Consider the following 7,850-nt stretch of genomic DNA (forward strand, 5'->3'; position numbering starts at 1 on the left):
CTGGCTGTGCCGGATGGAGATTATAACAGAACATGGCCAAGATGTTCAAATGTTCATAAATGACCAGCATGGTCAAATAATAATAAGGCAGAACAGTTGAAACTGGAGCAGCAGCACAGCCAGGTGGACTGGGGACAGCAAGGAGTCATCATGTCAGGTAGTCCTGAGGCATGGTCCTAGGGCTCAGGTCCTCCGAGAGAGAGAAAGAAAGAGAGAAAGAGAGAATTAGAGAGAGCACACTTAAATTCACACAGGACACCGAATAGGACAGGAGAAGTACTCCAGATATAACAAATTGACCCTAGCCCCCCGACACATAAACTACTGCAGCATAAATACTGGAGGCAGGAGGGGTCAGGAGACACTGTGGCCCCGTCCGAGGACACCCCCGGACAGGGCCAAACAGGAAGGATATAACAATACATATAGGCCTAGTGTTCAACAACAAATACACAATACATATAGGCCTATGATTCAACAACAAATACACAATACATATAGGCCTATGGTTCAACAACAAATAGACAATACATAGAGACCTAGGGTTCAACAACAAATAGACAGTACATATAGACCTAGGGTTCAACAACAAATAGACAATACATAGAGACCTAGGGTTCAACAACAAATAGACAATACATAGAGACCTAGGGTTCAACAACAAATAGACAATACATAGAGACCTAGTGTTTAACAACAAATAGACAATACATAGAGACCTATGGTTCAACAACAAATAGACAGTACATATAGACCTAGTGTTTAACAACAAATAGACAATACATAGAGACCTAGGGTTCAACAACAAATAGACAATACATAGAGACCTAGTGTTTAACAACAAATAGACAATACATAGAGACCTATGGTTCAACAACAACAAATAGACAGTGTTTAACAACAAATAGACAATACATAGAGACCTAGGGTTCAACAACAAATAGACAATACATAGAGACCTAGTGTTTAACAACAAATAGACAATACATAGAGACCTATGGTTCAACAACAAATAGACAATACATATAGACCTAGGGTTCAACAACAAATAGACAATACATAGAGACCAAGTGTTTAACAACAAATAGACAATACATAGAGACCTAGGGTTCAACAACAAATAGACAGTACATATAGACCTAGGGTTCAACAACAAATAGACAATACATAGAGACCTAGGGTTCAACAACAAATAGACAATACATAGAGACCTATGGTTCAACAACAAATAGACAATACATAGAGACCTATGGTTCAACAACAAATAGACAATACATAGAGACCTAGGGTTCAACAACAAATAGACAATACATAGAGACCTAGTGTTTAACAACAAATAGACAATACATAGAGACCTATGGTTCAACAACAAATAGACAGTACATATAGACCTAGTGTTTAACAACAAATAGACAATACATAGAGACCTAGGGTTCAACAACAAATAGACAATACATAGAGACCTAGTGTTTAACAACAAATAGACAATACATAGAGACCTATGGTTCAACAACAAATAGACAATACATATAGACCTAGGGTTCAACAACAAATAGACAATACATAGAGACCTAGTGTTTAACAACAAATAGACAATACATAGAGACCTAGGGTTCAACAACAAATAGACAGTACATATAGACCTAGGGTTCAACAACAAATAGACAATACATAGAGACCTAGGGTTCAACAACAAATAGACAATACATAGAGACCTATGGTTCAACAACAAATAGACAATACATAGAGACCTAGGGTTCAACAACAAATAGACAGTACATAGAGACCTAGTGTTTAACAACAAATAGACAATACATAGAGACCTAGTGTTTAACAACAAATACACAATACATATAGGCCTATGGTTCAACAACAAATAGACAATACATAGAGACCTAGTGTTTAACAACAAATAGACAATACATAGAGACCTATGGTTCAACAACAAATAGACAATACATATAGACCTAGTATTTAACAACAAATAGACAATACATAGAGACCTAGTGTTTAACAACAAATAGACAATACATAGAGACCTAGTGTTTAACAACAAATAGACAATACATATAGACCTAGTGTTTAACAACAAATAGACAATACATAGAGACCTAGTGTTTAACAACAAATAGACAATACATAGAGACCTAGTGTTTAACAACAAATAGACAATACATAGAGACCTAGTGTTTAACAGCAAATAGACAATACATATAGACCTAGTGTTTAACAACAAATAGACAATACATAGAGACCTAGTGTTTAACAACAAATAGACAAAACATATAGGCCTATGGTTCAACAACAAATAGACAATACATAGAGACCTAGTGTTTAACAACAAATAGACAATACATAGAGACCTAGTGTTCAACAACAAATAGACAATACATAGAGACCTAGTGTTTAACAACAAATAGACAATACATAGAGACCTAGTGTTTAACAACAAATAGACAATACATAGAGACCTATGGTTCAACAACAAATAGACAATACATAGAGACCTAGTGTTTAACAACAAATAGACAATACATAGAGACCTAGTGTTCAACAACAAATAGACAATACATAGAGACCTAGTGTTTAACAACAAATAGACAATACATAGAGACCTAGTGTTTAACAACAAATAGACAATACATAGAGACCTATGGTTCAACAACAAATAGACAATACATAGAGACCTAGTGTTTAACAACAAATAGACAATACATAGAGACCTAGTGTTTAACAACAAATACACAATACATATAGACCTAGTGTTTAACAACAAATAGACAATACATAGAGACCTAGTGTTTAACAACAAATAGACAATACATATAGACCTAGGTTCAACAACAAATAGACAATACATAGAGACCTAGGGTTAACAACAAATAACAATACAATATAGACAATACAAATAGAGACCTAGTGTTTAACAACAAATAGACAATACATATAGACCTATGGTTCAACAACAAATAGACAATACATACAGACCTAGTGTTTAACAACAAATAGACAATACATATAGACCTATGGTTCAACAACAAATAGACAATACATACAGACCTAGTGTTTAACAACAAATAGACAATACATATAGACCTAGTGTTTAACAACAAATAGACAATACATATAGACCTAGTGTTTAACAACAAATAGACAATACATATAGACCTAGTGTTTAACAACAAATAGACAATACATATAGACCTAGTGTTTAACAACAAATAGACAATACATATAGACCTATGGTTCAACAACAAATAGACAATACATACAGACCTAGTGTTTAACAACAAATAGACAATACATAGAGACCTAGGGTTCAACAACAAATAGACAGTACATATAGACCTATGGTTCAACAACAAATAGACAATACATATAGACCTAGGGTTCAACAACAAATAGACAATACATAGAGACCTAGTGTTTAACAACAAATAGACAATACATAGAGACCTATGGTTCAACAACAAATAGACAATACATAGAGACCTAGTGTTTAACAACAAATAGACAATACATAGAGACCTAGGGTTCAACAACAAATAGACAATACATAGAGACCTAGTGTTTAACAACAAATAGACAATACATAGAGACCTAGTGTTTAACAACAAATAGACAATACATAGAGACCTAGGGTTTCAAGCTTTGGTTGAGTTCAAATGTGAATCTTCAAGTTAATAATTCATATGTTGGATTCACGTCTCCATCTCAAACTTTTAATCTCAACTGCAATCCAAGTAATTTTGTTGGTCTATTAGATGAAGCACAGTGATAACACATTAAGTTGTTGTATACGTACAAAATGTCTGACATTGTATTGCCATTTGAACTGTGTTGTGCTTGTGGACGGTTGAAAGCGCCGCGATAGCACATTTAGATGACAACTAAATCAAAAATCTGTCATTGTTTTTCCAGTCGAATTTGGTTCTGCTTTTAGATGGTTGAAAGCATAGTCATAACACATTGGGAATTGAACAAATTCTGGCTGTCTTTTTGAGGGGGTGAATAAAGTTTGAAATAGGTTCAGAGCTTTTGTGAAACAGCACAGTAAAAAAATATATGGCAAATAGAAATCAAACTGGATGGACATCAGAAATAGATGGGAGAGGTTGAAGTTAGAGGAAGGAGAGGATTAAAAACAAACAAAATATAACCATTGTATATAGTATGTATAAGCTGGAAGTAGAAACCTAAGTTTTGTTGTTCATTAGTTTACTCCAATTAGGGGAGGGGTGGTAGGGTTAGTGAAAAATAATAAAGGAAAACACATTTGTATTTATGTGTGTATGTATGTGTGTATGTGTGTGTGTACAGTGGGGCAAAAAAGTATTTAGTCAGCCACCAATTGTGCAAGTTCTCCCACTTAAAAAGATGAGAGAGGCCTGTAATTCTCATCATAGATCCACACAACTATGACAGACAAAATGAGAAAAAAAATCCAGAAAATCACATTGTAGGATTTTTTATGAATTTATTTGCAAATTATGGTGGAAAATAAGTATTTGGTCAATAACAAAAGTTTATCTCAGTACTTTGTTATATAACCTTTGTTGGCAATGACAGAGGTCAAACGTTTTCTGTAAGTCTTCAAAAGGTTTTCACACACTGTTGCTGGTATTTCAGCCCATTCCTCCATGCAGATCTCCTCTAGAGCAGTGATGTTTTGGGGCTGTTGCTGGGCAACACAGACTTTCAACTCCCTCCAAAGATTTTCTATGGGGTTGAGATCTGGAGACTGGCTAGGCCACTCCAGGACCTTGAAATGCTTCTTACGAAGCCACTTCTTCGTTGCCCGGGCGGTGTGTTTGGGATCATTGTCATGCTGAAAGACCCAGCCACGTTTCATATTCAATGCCCTTGCTGATGGAAGGAGGTTTTCACTCAAAATCTCACGATACATGGCCCCATTCATTCTTTCCTTTACACGGAGCAGTGGTCCTAGTCCCTTTGCAGAAAAACAGCCCCAAAGCATGATGTTTCCACCCCCATGCTTCACAGTAGGTATGGTGTTCTTTGGTTGCAACTCAGCATTCTTTGTCCTCCAAAGACAACAAATTGAGTTTTTACCAAAAAGTTATATTTTAGTTTCATCTGACCATATGACATTCTCCCAATCTTCTTCTGGATCATCCAAATGCTCTCTAGCAAACTTCAGACGGGCCTGGACATGTACTGGCTTAAGCAGGGGGACACGTCTGGCACTGCAGGATTTGAGTCCCTGGCGGCGTAGTGTGTTATTGATGGTAGGCTTTGTTACTTTGGTCCCAGCTCTCTGCAGGTCATTCGCTAGGTCCCTCCATGTGGTTCTGGGATAATTGCTCACCGTTCTTGTGATCATTTTGACCCCACGCGGTGAGATCTTGCGTGGAGCCCCAGATCGAGGGAGATTATCAGTGGTCTTTTATGTCTTCCATTTCCTAATAATTGCTCCCACAGTTGATTTCTTCAAACCAAGCTGCTTACCTATTGCAGATTCAGTCTTCCCAGCCTGGTGCAGGTCTACAATTTTATTTCTGGTGTCCTTTGACAGCTCTTTGGTCTTGGCCATAGTAGAGTTTGGAGTGTGACTGTTTGAGGTTGTGGACAGGTGTCTTTTATACTGATAACAAGTTCAAACAGGTGCCATTAATACAGGTAACGAGTGGAGGACAGAGGAGCCTCTTAAAGAAGAAGTTACAGGTCTGTGAGAGCCAGATATCTTGCTTGTTTGTAGGTGACCAAATACTTATTTTCCACCATAATTTGCAAATAAATTCATTAAAATCCTACAATGTGATTTTCTGGATATTTTTTCAAATTTTGTCTGTCATAGTTGAAGTGTACCTATGATGAAAATTACAGGCCTCTCTCATCTTTTTAAATGGGAGAACTTTCACAATTGGTGGCTGACTAAATACTTTTTTGCCCCACTGTATATATATATATACAGTGGGGAGAACAAGTATTTGATACACTGCCAATTTTGCAAGTTTTCCCACTTACAAAGCATGTAGAGGTCTGTAATAATGATCATAGGTACACTTCAACTGTGAGAGACGGATACTAAAACAAAAATCCAGATAATCACATTGTATGATTTTTAAGTAATTAATTTGCATTTTATTGCATGACATAAGTATTTGATACATCAGAAAAGCAGAACTTAATATTTGGTACAGAAACCTTTGTTTGCAATTACAGAGATCATACGTTTCCTGTAGTTCTTGACCGGTTTTGCACACACTGCAGCAGGAATTTTGGCCCACTCCTCCATACAGACCTTCTCCAGATCCTTCAGGTTTCGGGGCTGTCGCTGGACAATACGGACTTTCAGCTCCCTCCAATGATTTTCTATTGGGTTCAGGTCTGGAGACTGGCTAGGCCACTCCAGGACCTTGAGATGCTTCTTACGGAGCCACTCCTTAGTTACCCTGGCTGTGTGTTTCGGGTCGTTGTCATGCTGGAAGACCCAGCCACAACCCATCTTCAATGCTCTTACTGAGGGAAGGAGGTTGTTGGCCAAGATCTCGCGATACATGGCCCCATCCATCCTCCCCTCAATACAGTGCAGTCGTCCTGTCCCCTTTGCAGAAAAGCATCTCCAAAGAATGATGTTTCCACCTCCATGCTTCACAGATGGGATGGTTTTCTTGGGGTTGTACTCATCCTTTTTCTTCCTCCAAACACGGCGAGTGGAGTTCAGACCAAAAAGCTCTATTTTTGTCTCATCAGACCACATGACCTCCTCCCATTCCCCCTCTGGATCATCTAGATGGTCATTGGCAAACTTCAGACGGGCCTGGACATGCGCTGGCTTGAGGACGCAGACCTTGCGCGTGCTGCAGGATTTTAATCCATGACGACATAGTGTGTTACTAATGTTTGTTTTTTTGAGACTGTGGTCCCAGCTCTCTTCAGGTCATTGACCAGGTCCTGCCATGTAGTTCTGGGTTGATCCCTCACCTTCCTCATGATCATTGATGCCCCACGAGTTGACATCTTGCATGGAGCCCCAGACCGAGGGTGATTGACAGTCATCTTGAACTTCTTCCATTTTCTAGTAATTGTGCCAACAGTTGTCGCCTTCTCTCCAAGCTGCTTGCCTATTGTCCTGTAGCCCATCCCAGCCTTGTGCAGGTCTACAATTTTATCCCTGATGTCCTTACACAGCTCTCTGGTCTTGGCCATTGAGGAGAGATTGGAGTCTGTTTGATTGAGTGTGTGGACTGGTGTCTTTTATACAGGAAACCAGTTCAAACAGGTGCAGTTAATACAGGTAATGAGTGGAAAACAGGAGGGATTCCTAAAGAAAAACTAACAGGTCTGTGAGAGCCGGAATTCTTACTGGTTGGTAGGTGATCAAATACTTATGTCATGCAATAAAATGCAAATTAATTACTTAAAAATCATACAATGTGATTTTCTGGATTTTTGTTTTAGATTCCGTCTCTCACAGTTAAGTGTACCTATGATAAAAATTACAGACCTCTACATGCTTTGTAAGTAGGAAAACCTGCAAAATCGTCAGTGTATCAAATACTTGTTCTCCCCACTGTATATACAGTATATACATATATATATATATATATATATATATATATATATATATATATATATATATATATATAATCTGCTATGATAAAGCTGATCTATGACCTACAATATATTCATATATATATTTATATTATACATTTATTTATATATATTTTAAATCTCATTGATCAAATCTCAACCAAATATTACCCATTGAAATTATGTGGTGTGCCCAATGGGCTATTTGTGTTTTACGTGCAGAGAGTGTGTTGGTGTACATGTGTGCATTCTTTCCAGTACAGAAGCTCTACAAGGCTGATACAGTGTTGTGT

The sequence above is a fragment of the Oncorhynchus tshawytscha genome, linkage group LG04 (genome assembly GCF_018296145.1).
Source record: "Oncorhynchus tshawytscha isolate Ot180627B linkage group LG04, Otsh_v2.0, whole genome shotgun sequence".
In the NCBI taxonomy this organism is placed as follows: Eukaryota; Metazoa; Chordata; class Actinopteri; order Salmoniformes; family Salmonidae; genus Oncorhynchus; species Oncorhynchus tshawytscha.